Consider the following 18,686-nt stretch of genomic DNA (forward strand, 5'->3'; position numbering starts at 1 on the left):
TAATAGTAGGTTAGAGAGGACTAGCAAACGGGACCTGGTGCCTTAGTTGGTGCCGGGACCTGGTGCCTTAGTTGGTGCCGGGACCTGGTGCCTTAGTTGGTGCCGGGACCTGGTGCCTTAGTTGGTGTCGGGTCCTGGTGCCTTAGTTGGTGCCGGGTCCTGGTGCCTTAGTTGGTGCCGGGTCCTGGTGCCTTAGTTGGTGCCGGGACCTGGTGCCTTAGTTGGTGCCGGGTCCTGGTGCCTTAGTTGGTGCCGGGTCCTGGTGCCTTAGTTGGTGCCGGGTCCTGGTGCCTTAGTTGGTGCCGGGTCCTGGTGCCTTAGTTGGTGCCGGGTCCTGGTGCCTTAGTTGGTGCCGGGTCCTGGTGCCTTAGTTGGTGCCGGGACCTGGTGCCTTAGTTGGTGCCGGGACCTGGTGCCCGCGTGCTCGGAAGGTGCCAACGTAAATCTCGTGTTTATACTGCGTGCCATATCTGCCTCGGTGATCAATTCAGTTCTCGGTGAACACCGATTGATGTCCTCATAATGCGTTTGAAATATACATTCATTTTTATTATGATAATGATAAATATAGACCTACATTTTTTGTTAATTTACTTGAAGAATGTATAAAATGGTTGAGAGAGACCGGGCCGCGGGGACATCGGGACCCAGAGCCACCACAAGGTAAGCACGTTGGTTTCGTCATGTTGTTAATTAGCAAAGAATATTTCCGACTAATTTATTTTTTCGTGTGTAATACAAGAGTGTTTGAAGAACCTCCCTGGGGCTCGGTCTCCTTGTATCCTGGTCCCGCTCCTGCGACCGGGCCGATGTCCCAGCGGCCCGGTCTCTCTCTCGGTCTCCTCGTCTGCCACCTGGAGCAAGGTGGTGCTGGGGTCTTGGTCTGGCTCACAAGGAAGGGCTTCCACTTGACCAAGCTGCGAGTGTGTGTTTGTCAGAGTGCATGCACGTCTGTCGGTCCTGATACTGTACACACCCGTGTGAGAGTTACTGCTTCAAGTGTTTGGCTTCCATACAAGCGTTTTAAGTGTTTACTGAAAGTGTGTGTGTGTATCGTAACGAGGTTGGTGTACCTCTACCTCAGCGTCTACAAGCTTACGAGAACTGTCGTCGATTGGAAGTTTGAGCCTCCTAACTTATCCCAATGTTGACAAAAATTATATACTATAAATCAGTTAGGATTGTGCAAGCTGAACCTAAAATATAATTGCAGAAAGAAGTCGCTGAAACATTGTCAAGTTTGCGCCCCGCAAAGTAACTTAATCTGCGGATTCAACTTTATAATTGAAAAGTATAAGTATTAATGCCTTTGAAGCAAGTGTTGTATTGTTTACATCACGTAGTTGTGTGTAGAATGTGTAATGCAGTTCATTACCTAACCGCCTCGAGGGTGACTCCAGCTTGTACAGTGGCGGAGTGTACGCGGGCTGTGTCTCGGAACTTGAGTTGGTATGGGTTCGATGCCTCGAGACATCTTGTGGGTTCATTTGAACCCCAGGTTACATTACTTACAGTGTAACGCGGTTTAGTGGTTTCAGGCGTGTGCTTGGAAGCACCCGTGGTGCAGGTTCGAGTCCTCGGCATGACTCCAATTGATTTTCTCAACTTTTCCTTCCTGTGTCTGTGTGTTAATTGTTTCCAGTCTCTTTCTGCTTTTACATTTCTCCATTTCTCCATTTCTCCATTTCTCCATTTCTCCATTCTCAACTCCAGTATTCGCTTCAAATATGACGTCACGCCCTTTATGTGACGTCACAGATAGTCTGCTGTGCCAGCGTCCAGCACAACATACTACCCTTGAAGCACGGGCTCTCCTGTGTATCACTCGCACTCACTTGAAATGTGAATATACTTGTATGATTGTCTCAGTTAATACTGCGTGAGGCAACCAAGAACATGGCCCGAGGATATCATGCTCTGAATTCTTGTTCTCATTATACTCCTGCTGGGGAATGTAAAGTCTTTAGAATTATTCTTTCAGCGTGCCTGTGTGTGTGTGTGTGTGTGTGTGTGTGTGTGTGTGTGTGTGTGTGTGTGTGTGTGTGTGTGTGTGTGTGTGTGCCTGTGTGTGTGTGCCTGTGTGTGTGTGCCTGTGTGTGTGTGCCTGTGTGTGTGTGCCTGTGTGTGTGTGTGTGTGTGTGTGTGTGTGTGTGTGTGTGTGTGTGTGCCTGTGCCTGTGTGTGTGTGCCTGTGTGTGTGTGCGTGTGTGTGTGTGTGTGTGTGTGTGTGTGTGTGTGTGTGTGTGTGTGTGTGTGTGTGTGTGTGTGTGTGTGTGTACTCACCTAGTTGTACTCACGTAGATGTGTTTGCGGGGGTTGAGCTCTGGCTCTTTGGTCCCGCTCTTTGGTGCGAGTGTGGTTGAGTGGGTTATGTAGTGTGGGTGGTGAGAGAAAGCATGCAGGGTATCAGAGTTGCTGCTTGTGATGGTTACCTAGGATGGTGAGAGGGGGGGTTATCTTGAGATGATTGATTTTCAAATCAATCATTTGGATTTGGATCATTGGGGGGGGGGGGATTTAGGGTTCCCAGAGTTGTAGGGAGAGGGACGAGGGGTGATAGGGGGTGTTTAGGGCACATGAAGGGGTCATGTGGTTTGTGGGTGGGTTTGCCCTGGTTAGGTTGGAGTGGGGCATGTGAGCTGTAGTTACTTTGGGTGTTAACCCATTCTTTAACTTCGTGCAGGTCGGCGTTCAATCCCCGACTTTCCAAGTGGTTGGACACCATTCCTCTTCCCTCCCCCCCCCCCCCCAGTCCCATCTCAAATCCTTATCCTGATCCCAATGGTTATATAGTCGTAATGGCTTGGCGCTTGCTCCTGGTAGTTTACCTTCCACCCCCATACTCGGTCTGTGAGCGGTGGCGCAAAAAGGCCTAAGGGCACAAATGGTCTTTATCAGACCGCAATGGAGATTATTACATTAACAATTATAGGCTGTACGTCTTATTATAATGTCAGCTAATTACATTGTTCATTTCAGTAGCTATGTATTTAAAGTTAATCGTTACACGTTAATGGTAGATTCGTTAATACGTTACTGTTCAACCTCTCCTCTTACAAAGATCGTCGCATTTCGAGCGTATGCGTTACCTAAGGCCAAAAATTGTCGTCGTACTAGAAAATGGAAGCGGCTCGCAAAATTAACGTTTGTCCCGTTTTTTGTTTTGGGTCCTCTGGTAGGTTAGGATAGACCACTTTAAATTGACCGTTTTCTTGACGTTGGGAAACCTTTGGTGAACGGGTTGATCTGTTTTAGGCATGAGAGTATTGCAGGAGCATAGAAAAGCGGCTGTTTATTTGTATTATTCTGTTGTATATGTAAGAAACACACACACACTGTTTCTTAATCTCATGTGTCATTTATGTACTAGAATCGAAACATGGATACAGTGCAAGGTTGGGTAGGCATCCATCAGTCTCAGGAGACTATGGACTTGCGCACTGGCGTCGGCCTGGTCTGGAGTGGCCTCTCCAGGGCCGCAAAGCCAGGGTAGGTTGATTCGGGGGAGAAGCTGTTACCCAGGCAGCAGGTCCCCCCCCCCCCTCTCCACGGCGCTGAAAGTCTCCAATAGAAAGGCATACTTTGTATACCTTTCCAATGAAAATGTATACAAAGGCAAAGGCATTGGGTTCTTATCTATCAATGACTATGGGTATAGCTCTCTTTGCCTCCTCCTACTTGTCTCGTAACTCTTGCATTTCAATTTAACATAATTCTGAAGTTCAAATTCTACAGACTCCTGCCTGATAGTTGTGGATGGAGGTGGCTTCCCCTACTTCTTATATACAATTATACGATTATCACCACTTGTTCGTCGCCCGTACAGGTACGAGGATTTCCTTTTATTTCTTCAACTCGTCTGGGTTTGCAATCTATGTATGCTTGCTTCTACTTTCTCTCAGTTTAGAGAGACTGTTCTGGTCCACCTTGTCTATTCTCGTCAGTATCTTGTATGTAATGATCATATTCCCGCTGGGTTTTTTTTTTGTCTCGCCTCTCGGGCTGTAATATTTAGCTCCGTTAATCTATCCTCATAGCTTAATTATCTTCGTTCTGGCACTTATCTTGTGGCAAACCTCTGCATTTATTCTTATTTTAATTTTGTGGCTCATATTGCATGGATTTCAGGCTGGTGCTGCATATTAGCCTTCGTCGTTGTCTTGATTTAAGCTTTATGTTGTCTTTATATATTGTCGTTGTCTTTATTTTAGCTTTTGCATAGCAGTCTGATGTTTGCCACTTCACATAAGCTATCTTGAGGTTATCATGAGATGATTTCGGGGCTTTAGTGTCCCCGCGGCCCGGTCCTCGACCAGGCCTTCACCCCCAGGAAGCAGCCCGTGACAGCTGACTAACACCCAGGTACCTATTTTACTGCTAGGTAACAGGGGAATAGGGTGAAAGAAACTCTGCCCATAGTTTCTCGCCGGCGCCCGGGATCGAACTCGGGACCACAGGATCACAAGTCCAGCGTGCTGTCCGCTCGGCCGACCGGCTCCCAGCTGCCGATGGTATCTACTTTGTCCGCGCCTCTGGTGTTAGTGATAGAGAGAGAGAGAAGATTAAGCCACCCAAAAGGTGGCTTGGGCATGAATAGCCCATAAGTGGTGGCCCTTTTGAGCCATTTCCAGTATCAATAGATGGTACTGGAGATCTGTGGAGGTGCGACTGCACCCTGCGTGACGGGAGATGTCTCCCGTGTGTTAGTGATGGAATTATATTCTTTTACCAAATCTATCTTTTTTTTCCCTATTCTTGTAGTTGCCTCTCTGTTTTGATGTAGATTCCTCTTGGTTTCCTTTCTTCTTTTCCCATCGTCATTACGTTACACTTAATTGGACTGAACTCAACAGGCGCTTGTCTGCCCACTCCTGGAGTTTTTTTTATAAAGGTGTTCTTGTAACTGAATAGTCTTTATCGGATTTTCACATTCCTCGCTAATTTTGTATCGTCTGGAAACATTTTGACCTGTACCGCGTCACTCCTGTAAGTATCGGGTCACTCCCGTAAGTACCGGGTCACTCCTGTAAATACCGGGTCACTCCTGTAAGTACCAGGTCACTCCCGTAAGTACCAGGTCACTCCTGTAAATACCGGGTCACTCCTGTAAGTACCAGGTCACTCCCGTAAGTACCAGGTCACTCCTGTAAATACCGGGTCACTCCTGTAAGTACCAAGTCACTCCCGTAAGTACCAGGTCACTCCCGTAAGTACCAGGTCACTCCCGTAAGTACCGGGTCACTCCCGTAAGTACCAGGTCACTCCCGTAAGTACCGGGTCACTATTGTAAGTACCAGGTCACTCCCGTAAGTACCAGGTCACTCCCGTAAGTACCAGGTCACTCCCGTAAGTACCAGGTCACTCCCGTAAGTACCAGGTCACTCCCGTAAGTACCAGGTCACTCCCGTAAGTACCAGGTCACTCCCGTAAGTACCAGGTCACTCCCGTAAGTACCAGGTCACTCCCGTAAGTACCGGGTCACTATTGTAAGTACCAGTAAGTACCAGTAATATTGTAAGTACCTTACCATAAGTAAGGGCACGTTGTTCGAGAATGCTGCACTTTAATCACGCCGCCTATGGTTCTTAAAATGAAATGTATATTGTGCCTAAAAGGACCAAGAGGCTATTGTAATATTGTGCCTGGAGAATTTTATGATACGAAAATTTAAGCACTGTACCTGTTTTTGTGAGAGAACCCGGTATATACACTGACCCATGAGAGGATTGTGGAATGTGGACAAATTTATGGACAAAAATATATTTGATGCGGGTTTGTTGCATTTACCATATTCTGCAGATTGAGGTGTTCAAGATATGCATGACCAAATTTTTTTTTTTTAAATTCTGAATCATTAGATATTTTACTTATTTTAATTTCATTATAGCCAGTAACAAAATGAGGTTTAACTTCAATTATATTTTGCATATTATCAAATTGTTTCTCCTGAAATTGATCTGTTGGTGATACTGGAATTGTTGGAACATAAGTAAAGATAATTTGTTAAAATATTACATAAATTTTGTGTAAGATTACAGTATTGCATATATTGTAATCCTAATGATATATAGTATATATATATATGAGGACCAAACCACACACGTCAGAAGGTGAAGAAATGACGACGTTTCGGTTCATCTTGGACCCTTATCAGTCGTGTGACAGAAGAGGAAAGTACAGGCAAATATAGAGGCAGAGGCAGGAAACATTATTTTAGAAGACGACCGACCAATTTATAGGATGATTAACACCGCAGAGGAGAGCACAAACAATGCTCTTTTCTGTCATATTAGGGGACTTCAATCATCCTGTAGATTGGTCGTCTTGTAAAATAATCTTTCGCTGGTTCTCTTCACAGATGCCATCTTGTTGAATCGGCTCTGATACACAACCAACCCAACACGAGAACCTTAGTCCTGGCTTTGTTGCTGTTGACTTTCCCTCTCACAGTACATGCTTAAATGCTCTAACCTTCTTAACAAACGTGACCTGACTTGAGCTTTGGTTCTGTTGCTTATTCCTACCCTTATTCCTATTCTTATTCCTTATTCCTATGGGGCCCTCGTAGCCTGGTGGATAGTGCGCAGGACTCGTAATTCTGTGGCGCGGGTTCGATTCCCGCACGAGGCAAAAACAAATGGGCAAAGTTTCTTTCACCCTAAATGCCCCTGTTACCTAGCAGTAAATAGGTACCTGGGAGTTAGTTAGCTGTCACGGGCTGCTTCCTGGGGGTGGAGGCCTGGTCGAGGACCGGGCCGCGGGGACACTAAAAAAGCCCCGAAATCATCTCAAGATAACCTAACCTCAAGATAACCAGGTCACTCCAGTAAGTACCGGGTCACTCCAGTAAGTACCGGGTCACTCCCGTAAGTGCCGGGTCCCTCCTGTAAGTACCGCGTCACTCCTGTAAGTACCGGGTCACTCCTGTAAGTACCGGGTCACTCCCGTAAGTACCGGGTTACTCCCGTAAGTACCGGGTCACTCCCGTAAGTACCAGGTCACTGCAGTAAGTACCAGGTCACTGCAGTAAGTACCGGGTCACTGCAGTAAGTACCGGGTCACTCCTGTAAGAACCAGGTCACTCCTGTAAGTACCGGGTCACTCCCGTAAGTTCCGGGTCACTCCCGTAAGTACCGGGTCACTCCAGTAAGTACCGGGTCACTCCAGTAAGTACCGGGTCACTCCCGTAAGTACCGGGTCACTCTCGTAAGTACCGGGTCACTCTCGTAAGTACCGGGTCACTCCCGTAAGTACCGGGTCACTCCCGTAAGTACCGGGTCACTGCAGTAAGTACCGGGTCACTCCTGACACAGGAGGATCACACAAGTTAGGAGCGGTGTAATGTGCTTGGGACAGCCTTAGGTGACTCCACATTTCATGTTTTAGGGTCCTGACAGCTGAGTGGACAGCGCTTCAGATTCGTGGTCCTGAGGTTCCGGGTTCGATCCCCGGTGGAGGCGGAAACAAATGGGCAGTTTCTTTCACCCTGATGCTCTGTTCACATAGCAGTAAATAGGTACCTGGGAGTTAGACAGCTGCTACAGGCTGCTTCCTGGGGTGTGTGTAACAAAAAAGGAGGCCTGGTCGAGGACCGGGCCGCGGGGACGCTAAAAAAAGGCCCGAAATCATCTCAAGATAACCTCAAGATAAGATATCTACTCTTATTTCTGTAGCACCTTGTTTCGTCTGTCCACCTTCCGTCTTACAGACTTGGTCTTCACATTGCTTCTAATGTAATTACCGCTTGAAAATATCTTGTAGAGTCCTCCATGTCGTTTTCTGTGGTAACGACAAGGAAAAACTATGAAAAGTGAACGCTGGCTTTCTCCTCAACGTGATGACGCGTTCTCTTAATTTTTGTTTAATGACTGTACGACAGTTTTGGCTGACTGATTCTTAGCTCTTGTTGGAATGTCGTTATCAAATTGCCTCAGAGCTTTCCCTCTTGACTGGTGAGTATTCATTCCTGGCTCTTGTCAGTGCCTCTACATCATCCTCTCTCCCAAATTTTCTCATTTTTCCCTTACTGTTGTTGTTGTTAAAGATTCACTAACTGGAACATAAAGTCCCAAGCAGCACGGCCTATGGTGAGCCCGTCTTTTTTCCTTACTAATTTGGTCATTTTTGTGTGTGTGTGTTTCCTACATTGCCAATTAAATATAAATTTGACATCTTTGCCCCATCGTGCTCACTTACTGGTGTGAACTACTGCTTCACAGCTGAACATTTTCAGGGAAATGATTCCATAGTTTCGTTTGCTTTCTAATTTTCTCAGTATTTGCACTTTTGGCAGGCAGGCCTCTCGCCCTCCTGTAATCCCCCCACAGTCTTAAGCTCTCGTCTTCAGCCTTGAGTGTTTAACCTCCCCTTACCTTACCTTGAGGTGCTTCCGGGGCTTAGTGTCCCCGCGGCCCGGTCGTCGACTAGGCCTCCTGGTTGCTGGACTGATCAACCAGGCTGTTGGACGCGGCTGCTCGCAGCCTGACGTATGAGTAACAGCCTGGTTGATCAGGTATCCTTTGGAGGTGCTTATCCAGTTCTCTCTTGAACACTGTGAGGGGTCGGCCAGTTATGCCCCTTATGTGTAGTGGAAGCGTGTTGAACAGTCTCGGGCCTCTGATGTTGATAGAGTTCTCTCTCAGAGTACCTGTTGCACCTCTGCTTTTCAACGGGGGTATTCTGCACATCCTGCCATGCCTTCTGGTCTTATGTCCCGCCTTATGTAATTCCATATGTACTCAACACAGTCACCCCTGGCCTGCTGGCTCTTATTTTCTCGACTTATGTCTCAATTTGGGTAAACACTACGTCTTGTGTTGCTTGTAGGTGTTGCTTCCTACTTCTTGGTTCTTTGATCTGTTGCCTCGAGGAAAATATTGGGTTAGTGTGCCAAACAGCTACGCTCTTTGTCAGATGTGTTGATCCTCCCCGTGCGAGGTCTTCAGTCACAGTCTGTTTCTCTGTGACTTAAAATCCTTTAGTATTAGTATCTCAACTCTTGCAACCTTCAGCCAGATATTGCATTTGTCTAGTTCCTTCCTAGGCTTTTCTCCCTAGGCTTTTCTCCCTAGGCTTTTCTCCCTAGGCTTTTCTCCCTAGGCTTTTCTCCCTAGGCTTTGCTCCCTAGGCTTTGCTCCCTAGGCTTTGCTCCCTAGGCTTTGCTCCCTAGGCTTTGCTCCCTAGGCTTTGCTCCCCTAGGCTTTCCTCCCCTAGGCTTTCCTCCCCTAGGCTTTCCTCCCCTAGGCTTTCCTCCCCTAGGCTTTCCTCCCCTAGGCTTTCCTCCCCTAGGCTTTCCTCCCCTAGGCTTTCCTCCCCTAGGCTTTCCTCCCCCTAGACTTTCCTCCCCCTAGACTTTCCTCCCCCTAGACTTTCCTCCCCCTAGACTTTCCTCCCCCTAGGCTTTCCTCCCCTAGGCATTCCTCCCTAGGTTTTCCATTCAAAAGGGCGTGTCAGGGCGTGTCAGGCTTAGGGCGGGGTCAGCATGTGAAGGGGAAGGTCGGGGGCTGGAGAGGAGGAGGATAATTAGATGTATAATACTCGTTCAGTATATTATAAAGCTTGGTGATATCTTGAGCGGCAGGTCTTGAGTGAGTCTTTGTTGCCACCAAGTGGTTCATCTTATCTTGTGTTAGTGAACGTGAATGTTTTCCTGGTGTTGATGAGCGTTCTCGCACCCGGCTCACCTTCCCTCGTGTCGTCGCCTGTGTTGGGTCGCTCGTTAATGTGCGTCGAGGAGCAGGAGGCTGTTGACCGTGCTGGGACCTGGCCACGACGTACAAGATCTGGGCCCCACACTTGGAGGGGCAGAGTAACATTTGTGTGCCTCCACGCGGTGAGTGGTTTGATAATTTTTGTTTATTGTTTATAATGTAAATGAACGATGGCTTGTGATGGCTTCAGGGGCGAGGGTTGACTTGATGAGTTGTGTGGGGCGTTGACGACGTCTCTTGTAACGGTTGTGCATTATTACACATTCATTACATGTGAACGATTTCCAAAGTTGCTTACAGTCGCAGGTTGGCCTGGTGATAGTTTGATCAGTGAGACTGTTGTCGATCGCGGCCAGCTAGACCATGTTTGGGCGTTTCTTCTCGGCTCTTAATCAAATGCCACGCGTGTTTGGTCGAAACCTGTTCTTGAATGCCAGGAGCCACCGGGTACTGTTGCCGGGGACCTGAAGAGTGTGGTCACCTGTGGCGTCTACCACAGGCGGCCACGCTGGACCAGCGGTGGTGGAGGAGGTGGCCGCTCTCAGGAACACGCGCGGACAACATTCACATCACAAAGGTCAATAGTTCACACGTCAGTACCATCGTAACGAGGACCCTGCGCCACCTCTTTTTCCTTCTTCCTCTTCCGCTCCCTCTCATCTAGAACCCTCTTTTCTGTCCTTTTCTCTCTTTTCTTCCCCCTCCCCCTGTTCCTCACAACTACTACATGGTGACACTATAAATCTGTTTATTGACACTGTAGGTCATGCAGGCAGAGGATAGAACTTTGTCTGGAGTTTACCTGGAGAAGGGTTCCGAAAGTTCCACTCCTCAGGCCCAGACTCGACTTACTATAACTTGGTCCAACAGACTGTTGACTGGAGCGGCCTGCAGGCGCCCGCATATCGCTTACAACCCGGTCGGTTCAGCAATTATTGCAGAAACGTGTTTAATTGCATTCTTGAAGAAGTCGACTTTTGTTCTGGCAAGATTTATTATGCTTTCTGGGAGGGTGTTGAACAGACGTGGACCTCTGATGTTCAGACAGTGTTCTCTGATTGTGTCTATAACACCTCTACTCCTCACTGGTTCTATTCTGCATTTCCTTCCGTATCTTTCGCTCCAATATGTTATTTTACTGTGTAGATTTGGGACCTGACCTTCCAGCATCTTTCATTTATATATTATTTGATACCCCTCTCGCCTCCTTTCCAAAGAGTACATTTTGAGGACTCTGAGACGGTCCCAATAATTTAGATGTTTTATCGTGTCTATGTGTGCCGTATATGTTTTCTGTATTTCCTCTAATTTAGAGATCTCTCCTGCTCTGAAAGGGGAAGTGAGTACCGTGCAATACTCAAGACGGGACAACAACAGTGATTTAAATAGTATTAGATAATAGATTTAAATGCTCTGATTTATACAGACGCCCCATTGCTGTGAGGTCTCTGGCTTTGAACGTTTTCATAATCCATCTATCATTTTCCTGGCCGGCACTATATTTGCTTGTTTATGTTCACTAAATGTCAAGTCGTCAGACATCATAATTTCCAGTTCTTTTACCTGTTGCTTTTCTTCTATGAGTAGGTCTGATTGTGTCCTGTACCCTGTGTCCTGTACCCTGTGTCCTGTACCCTGTGTCCTGTACCCTGTGTCCTGTACCCTGTGTCCTGTACCCTGTGTCCTGTACCCTGTGTCCTGTACCCTGTGTCCTGTACCCTGTGTTTCGTTCAAGTTCCTCATTTCCACCATACCTAAGTACATGGAACTTATCACTGTTAAACATCATGCAATTTTCCGTTGCCCAATCAAAGACTTTATTAATGTTGGTTTGTAATTTTTCTGTGTATTACAGAGGAAAATTTCATGCTGATTTTTGTATCGGCAAAAGCATGACTCGAAGCTGTGACTAGTATTTTTGTCTATATCCGAAATAAGAATGAGAAAGAGCAGTGGTGCAAGGAGTGTGCCCTGGGGTACAGATATTTTCACTGCACTTGGACTTGATCTTATTTCATTGACTGTCTCTCTCTGCATTCTGTTTGGCAGAAAATCCAACAATCTTTAACTTTACCCATTGTTCTAATTTATCTCATTTTATGGGTGTGACCATTCCATTGTCACACTTATCAAATGCCTTTGCAAAAGCTGTGTATACATCATCTGCTATTTTGTTTCTCTTCTAACGTTTCTGTGATTCTGTCAGTGATTGAGTAGTTGCGAAAGACAGAATTTTTCCGCTCTAAATCCGTGTAGACCTGGGTTGTGATGTTCATTGTCTTCCATGAAACTGGGGATTTGATTACTAATCACTTTCAACCACTTTTATTATATGTGATGTTAGTGCAACTTTCTATAGTTTTTTGCCAGAGCTTTACTACCCCCCTTGTGTAGAGGAGCTATATCTGCAGATTGAAGTGCTGCTAGTATCTCCTCTGTATCCAGGCTTTTTCTCCATATTACACTGAGCGCTCGCGCTACTGGTACTTTACGTTTCATTATGAATATAGAGTTACACGAGTCAGGACCAGGGGCTCAGTGCATGGACATGTTGTCAATTTCTCTTTCAAAGTCTTCTGAGGCTTGTGTTAATATCAGTTACATTGACTAGGGTTTGGATATCCTCCTCCTCCATCCTCTTTCTTCCCCCTCCCCTCCCCCTCCCCTGCTTTCTCCTCTCCTCCTCTCCCCCATCTTCAGCTTCTCCTCCGCTGACTCTGGGATATAAACTCTGTCCGACGTTAACTGCCGTTTGCCCTTGTTTGAACATGGACTCGAAATTGTAATAATTTAGTGGAGGGTTGAAGTAGGTGTCCTGGCGGTGTTCGCCCGGCGGCGTACCCCAGCATCCTGGGGTCGCTGCCAGCAGCTACACTCTCTAATTGTTATCTCTTCTCAAAATAAGGAGCACTGCTGAATATCGTTTCCAATTGTTTGTCAGTCACCATGACCTTGCTGTAGGTTAGTGTGACGCCAGACAGTGCTTGTGACGGTCGCTTGGTTTGTAGACATTTGAACAGACATTTGTCTGTCTTAGACATTTGTCTGTATCGTCAGTTTCTAGACAAGCATCGAATCAGTGTAATAACTGAATTTGTAATAATTGTATATGATAGGCCAGAAATATGAGCAAAATTCTTATAGAGCCAAAAATATTTCACTAGTGGAGGTAATGAGGCAGGTGGAGATCACATCATTAAGATGAGGTCCCTCTAGGCGAAGGGGGGGGGGGGGGGGGGTCAGAGGAGTAGTAGTAGTTTAGGTGTGTGTCTGGGATGGTGAGATGCCTCGCATTTCCAGACCTGTCGTGATGTTCGTCTCGCCAGACCCCCCCCCCCCCTTCCCTTTGAGGCCCCTTCCCCGCCCCTGTTCCTCGCTGCTGTATGTGGGGGGGGGGGGGGGAATGGGGGTTAGGGATGGAGGGGGAAGTAGGTGCAAATCAAGCGAAAATGGGGGGACAAATGGTGGCCTCCACAGGGGTGGTGGGGGGGGGGGGGGGGGAGGGGGGTTACAATCTGAGATCATCCTTCACAGATGATACAAAAATCAGCACGAAAATTACCTCTGTAGAAGTCAAAGACAATTTACACGCCGATATCAATAAAGTCTTAGATTGGCCAACGGAAAATAACATGATTAACAGCGATGGGTTCCAAATACTTAGGTATGATTGAATGATGAACTTAAGCGAAGCACAGGGTACAAGACACAGTTACACCAACTTATAGAAGGAAATCATCATGTAAAAGATCTGTGAATTACGATGTCTGACGACCTGACATTTAGTGAACACAAGCAAGCAAATATAGCGGCGTCCATTACAATCATGAGATGGATTGCGAGAACGTTCAAATCCAAAGCTCCCACAGCAGTGTTATTATTGTTTAAATCACTGGTGCTGTCTCGTCTTGAGTACTGCTCAAGACGGGACCGTGCTGCCCCTTTCAGAGCAGGAGAAAGTGTTGAAATAGAGGGAATACAGAGTACACATGGGCACGCAGACACGCGATAAACCACCTAAACTACTGGGACCATCTCATAGTTCTTAAAATATACTGTGGAAAAGAGACGAGAAAGGTATACAATAATATATACACATGTAAGTTACTAGAAGACCAGGTCCTCACAGTATAATAACAACATACTGGAGCCAAAAATTATGGACGGAAATGCAGAATATAACCAGAGATGTCGTTGTGACGACTGATACTGAATTTTGTAACTAGCTCATCAAGACTGTAACTTGCTTAGCTAAATGAATTGTGGGGTTCAGTTCCTGAGCCCATTATGTGCCTCTGTAACCCTTTCCACTACCGCCCACTAGATGGGTATGGGGTGCATAATAAATGAACTAAACTAAAGATGTCCTCTCTCAGTTCACACATCGTGAACCAGAGGTGAACATCTCAGGCCCTCGGCTGTTCAATACCGTCCCAGCAAGCATTACAAATATTGCCGAAACAAAGGTGGATGTCTTCAAGAAGCAATTATATAGGTTTCTGCAAGAAGTGTCGGAACAACCGGGTTGTAGTGGATATGTGGGCCTGTGGGCCGCTCCGAGCAACAACCTGTTGGACCAAGCTCTCACAAGTCGAGCCTGGCCTCGGGAGTAAAAGCACTCTGGGAATCCTCCCCAGCTGGAATGCTCCAGGTCCACAGGGGCTATACCGGTGGGCACTCCAACTTCTCGGAGACTTTCACTCTTCTGAACATCAGTCAGTCCTACTTAAATGTTTGCAGAGTGGCGAGGTCACGAGCCATCACTTCGTGTCGTCCAGCGAGCGAGTAGTGTGCCACGGGCAAATCAAAGGCAGCTTGCACACCCATGGCGTAATGGGTCTCCTCTCATTGCTCTATGGAGGACAGAAGAAAATGTATATATGCTGGTTAGCATTGTAAATGTGTGGCCACGTTTGTGGTAGAAGAAAAAACAAATGGTTAAAATAGGTCACGTGATCTTCAAAGCATTGTTGGCAGTTAAAGCACCAGAGCGCCGTGGTGTTTGACCAGAATAAACAGAACTTATACAAACTGATCAATCTCAATAAACCAGTTTATACATCCATCACAAAACTAAAATTTTCCTATCAGCTTTTCATGCTGTTTGTGGGTACGACTCGAGGCTGGGTAATGCTAAGCCTGTGATGAACTGTGGTGTCCTGCTAGTGGTCACCGCAGCGGGTGTTGGAGGTGGGCACGACAGACAGGGAGTGATCACTTAACGGTCAATTGAAACTCCCATAACCTGAATTATCTGACTGGAGAATCGATAGCCTCATGTTAGCTGAGAAGCAAGAATCGGTGTCGCAAGAATGAAGCGTGTCTAAAGCAAGATGCTGCAAGTGATAGTGCAGAAGGAAAGCAACCGGGGGGGGGGGGAGGAAACAGATGAAACAGAGACAAAGAACTGTATAAGAGTAACTATTGGAAGTAGATATTTAGAAACTGGAGAAGAGGAGCAGTTGACGGCGCAGGAAATACTGATACGGAGCCTCTACGAGCCTCATGCACGAGACGGTAAAGTCAGGCAGCACATCAACAAGAATTACATTATATATATTTACCGTTTTCTTCCTGCCTTGACTGGAGTAAAAAATTACTATAAATTTTAATTTCGCCATTTAAATGTGGATATTCTTAAGTATTTCTTCCTACCATTTACATTGAAGTTGAAACATTGGTGGGAAAGCTGTTACGTGCGACTACCGGTGCTGCTATTGACTTAACACACATTATATAAGGTCCACGTAACTATTTTTTTCAAGCTGTAACTTGAGGCTTTAAAGTAACGAGACGCAACACTTGCTTCTTTACCCTCACTAAGCTTGTGCGAGTCTTATCCATATGATGATCTGTTACTGGTGGGGATGTATTTAAAATTAAAACACTATCGACCAGCTCTCGGGGACGGGCTTGACTATAATTTAATGCCATTTAAAAAAGTTTAAATTATAGGGTTGAGTATATCCGTGACGAATGCGTGCAGAGGAACCCTGTAATCTGAGATGGTGTAGGAGTAGGTGGCGGGCCGTCGCGACCCCTGCTACCGTCTTGCTGGGCTGACCTTGCACCCACGACCCGGAGGACGCCGCCGGCCGCTACCACCCGTAGGACGCCGCAGGCCGCACCCACGACCCGCAGGACGCCGCAGTCCGCACCCACGACCCGCAGGACGCCGCAGTCCGCACCCACGACCCGCAGGCTCCTACCACCCGTAGGACGCCGCAGGCCGCTACCACCCGCAGGATACTGCCTACTCTTGAGCGCAAGCGGGAGAGATATATAATAATTTACACGTGGAAAATAGTAGAGGGGCTGGTCCCAAACCTGCACACAGAAATAACATCACATGAGACCAGAAGGCATGGCAGGATGTGCAGAATATCCCCGTTGAAGAGCAGAGGTGCAACAGGTACTCTGAGAGATAACTATATCAACATCAGAGGCCCGAGACTGTTCAACACGCTTCCACTACACATAAGGGGCATAACTGGCCGACCCCTCACAGTGTTCAAGAGAGAACTGGATAAACACCTCCAAAGGATACCTGATCAACCAGGCTGTGATTCATACGTCAGGCTGCGAGCAGCCGCGTCCAACAGCCTGGTCGACCAGTCCAGTAACCAGGAGGCCTGGTCGACCAGTCCAGTAACCAGGAGTAACCTGGTCGGGGACTAGGTGGCGGGGACGTTGAGCCCCGAAATCATCTCAAGGTAACCTCAAGGTAAGGTAAGGTACCTCCTGCAGGACACCGCCCCCCATGACCCCCCCCCCCCAGACCCCCCCCCCCCCAGACCCCCCCCCCCCAAGACACTGCCTCTGAACCCCAGGACACCGCCTCTGAACCCCAGGACACCACCGACACCCTCGTCCCGCAGGACCTTCTTAATTCGAGCCCCGGTTATATTACCCTAATTATAGTTGGACTTGGTGTCCTTGGCCTCAACACCTACACTAACCCCGTCTCTGCCGGCACACTTGTCGCTACCAACCCTTTATTAAGTCTTGCAACTGCTCAAAGTGCAGCCAAGTCATGCAACAATGGTCCGAAATTATTATTTTTTCCATCTGTTCAACATAATATTCCAGAAAAGATAACAGGCATTGCCAGTTCATAATTACACCCGGGGTTGGAGAGTCGTCTGAAGAACAGAGGCAAAAGCTTGTGGTGTTGGGAACAGTAGGAAGCGATTTGGCAAGCAGAGAAGTGAAATATAATCCTTCAGATTATCCCTGTGTGTTTCAGTCTTGAACACTATTAGTGTAAGGGTCGGCAAGTTTATTCTTTTGACGATATATTTGTTGACTGTACATAGTATAACGTACTTGCCTGTTAGTTACCTGTAAGTTAGTTAGTTACTTGCTCCCTGTTACCTAGCAGTAAATAGGTACCTGGGAGTTAGTCAGCTGTCACGGGCTGCTTCCTGGGGGTGGAGGCCTGGTCGAGGACCGGGCCGCGGGGACACTAAAAAGCCCCGAAATCATCTCAAGATAACCTCAAGATAAGATAGTGTGGTCACCACCAGTGACTACGGGGGAAGTGCTTCATGCCCAATTGAAATAAGTTTATTGAGGTAAAATGCACACAAAGGGATGAGGTAGCTCAAGCTATTCTCACCCCGTTCAGTACATCGTGTTAATATGTACATAGACACACATCACAAACAATAAACATATTACCAAACATTCTGAGAGATAAACATCTACATTTCCTAAGCCCAATAGATCACAACCATGTTTGTTACAGCCCTTGTCTCCACCACACTACCATTGTATGCCCACCAACACCAATTTCACCCACCACCATCACCACCCATGTCACCCACTACCACCACCAATTTCACCCACCACCACCACCCACCACCAGTTTCACTCGCCACCACCACCACTTAACATATCGTCATTATTACAGGAGCAAGAGCCAGATAAGGAGACAGTCCCAAGTGATAGTGGATCACGTATTCAATCTCAGCAGTCGAGGCTTACAAATATCAGCGTGCATTGGCCGCCCGCTCGCAACACCCGGGTGAGGATTTGATTGTGTGAGGAACTCACTCTCATCCTGAGAACAGTTTAGTGTTACTGGCAGAGGTGTGGCGTGGGGGTCGACCCCCCTCCTACATGTAGTGTGTGTGTACTCACCTATTTGTGCTTGCGGGGGTTGAGCTCTGGCTCTTTGGTCCCGCCTCTCAACTGTCAATCAATTGGTGTACAGATTCCTGAGTTCTATTATATCTATATTTGAAACTGTGTATGGAGTCAGCCTCCACCACATCACTGTCTAATACATTCCATCTGTTAATTACTCTGACACTGAAAAAGTTCTTTCTAACGTCCCTTTGGCTCATTTAAATACTCAGTTTCCACCTGTGTGCCTTGTTCGCGTACCACCAGTGTTGAATAGTTTATCCTTGTCTACCCTGTCAATTCCCCTGAGGATTTTGTAGGTCGTGATCATGTCTCCCCTTACTCTTCTGTCAGTGTGTGCGCGCGCGCGCGTACGTGCGCCCACGAGACTCGCCCTTCAGCACTGCCTTGCCCTTCAGCACTGCCTCGCCCTTCAGCACTGCCTCTGTGTCTATCCCCTCAGTCACCGCTCAAGGGATGGGATATGGGGTGCATAATAAATGACTACACCTCATTTAACGTTCTTAAGAAAGTGTTCCACAGCTTCATTTGAGACAGCTCCAGGTGTGTAACTCCCAGGTGTGAAGAGCGGCCAACGTACAATCTTCAACTAGACTACACACGCTGGAGCCACTAGGATACGACCACAGGGAGAAATGACAGATATTCTACAAGACCAAATAAACATTCTTCAGTCATTATGTACTCAGTTGCAACGAAAATCCAGTAGTTATGGAATCACCTCCAAACTGGGAGTATCTCAGGGAGGAACAGGGAGCCGGTCGGCCGAGCGGACAGCACGCTGGACTTGTGATCCTGTGGTCCTGGGTTCGATCCCAGGCGCCGGCGA

This window comes from Procambarus clarkii, chromosome 22 (genome assembly GCF_040958095.1).
Source record: "Procambarus clarkii isolate CNS0578487 chromosome 22, FALCON_Pclarkii_2.0, whole genome shotgun sequence".
Lineage (NCBI taxonomy): Eukaryota > Metazoa > Arthropoda > Malacostraca > Decapoda > Cambaridae > Procambarus > Procambarus clarkii.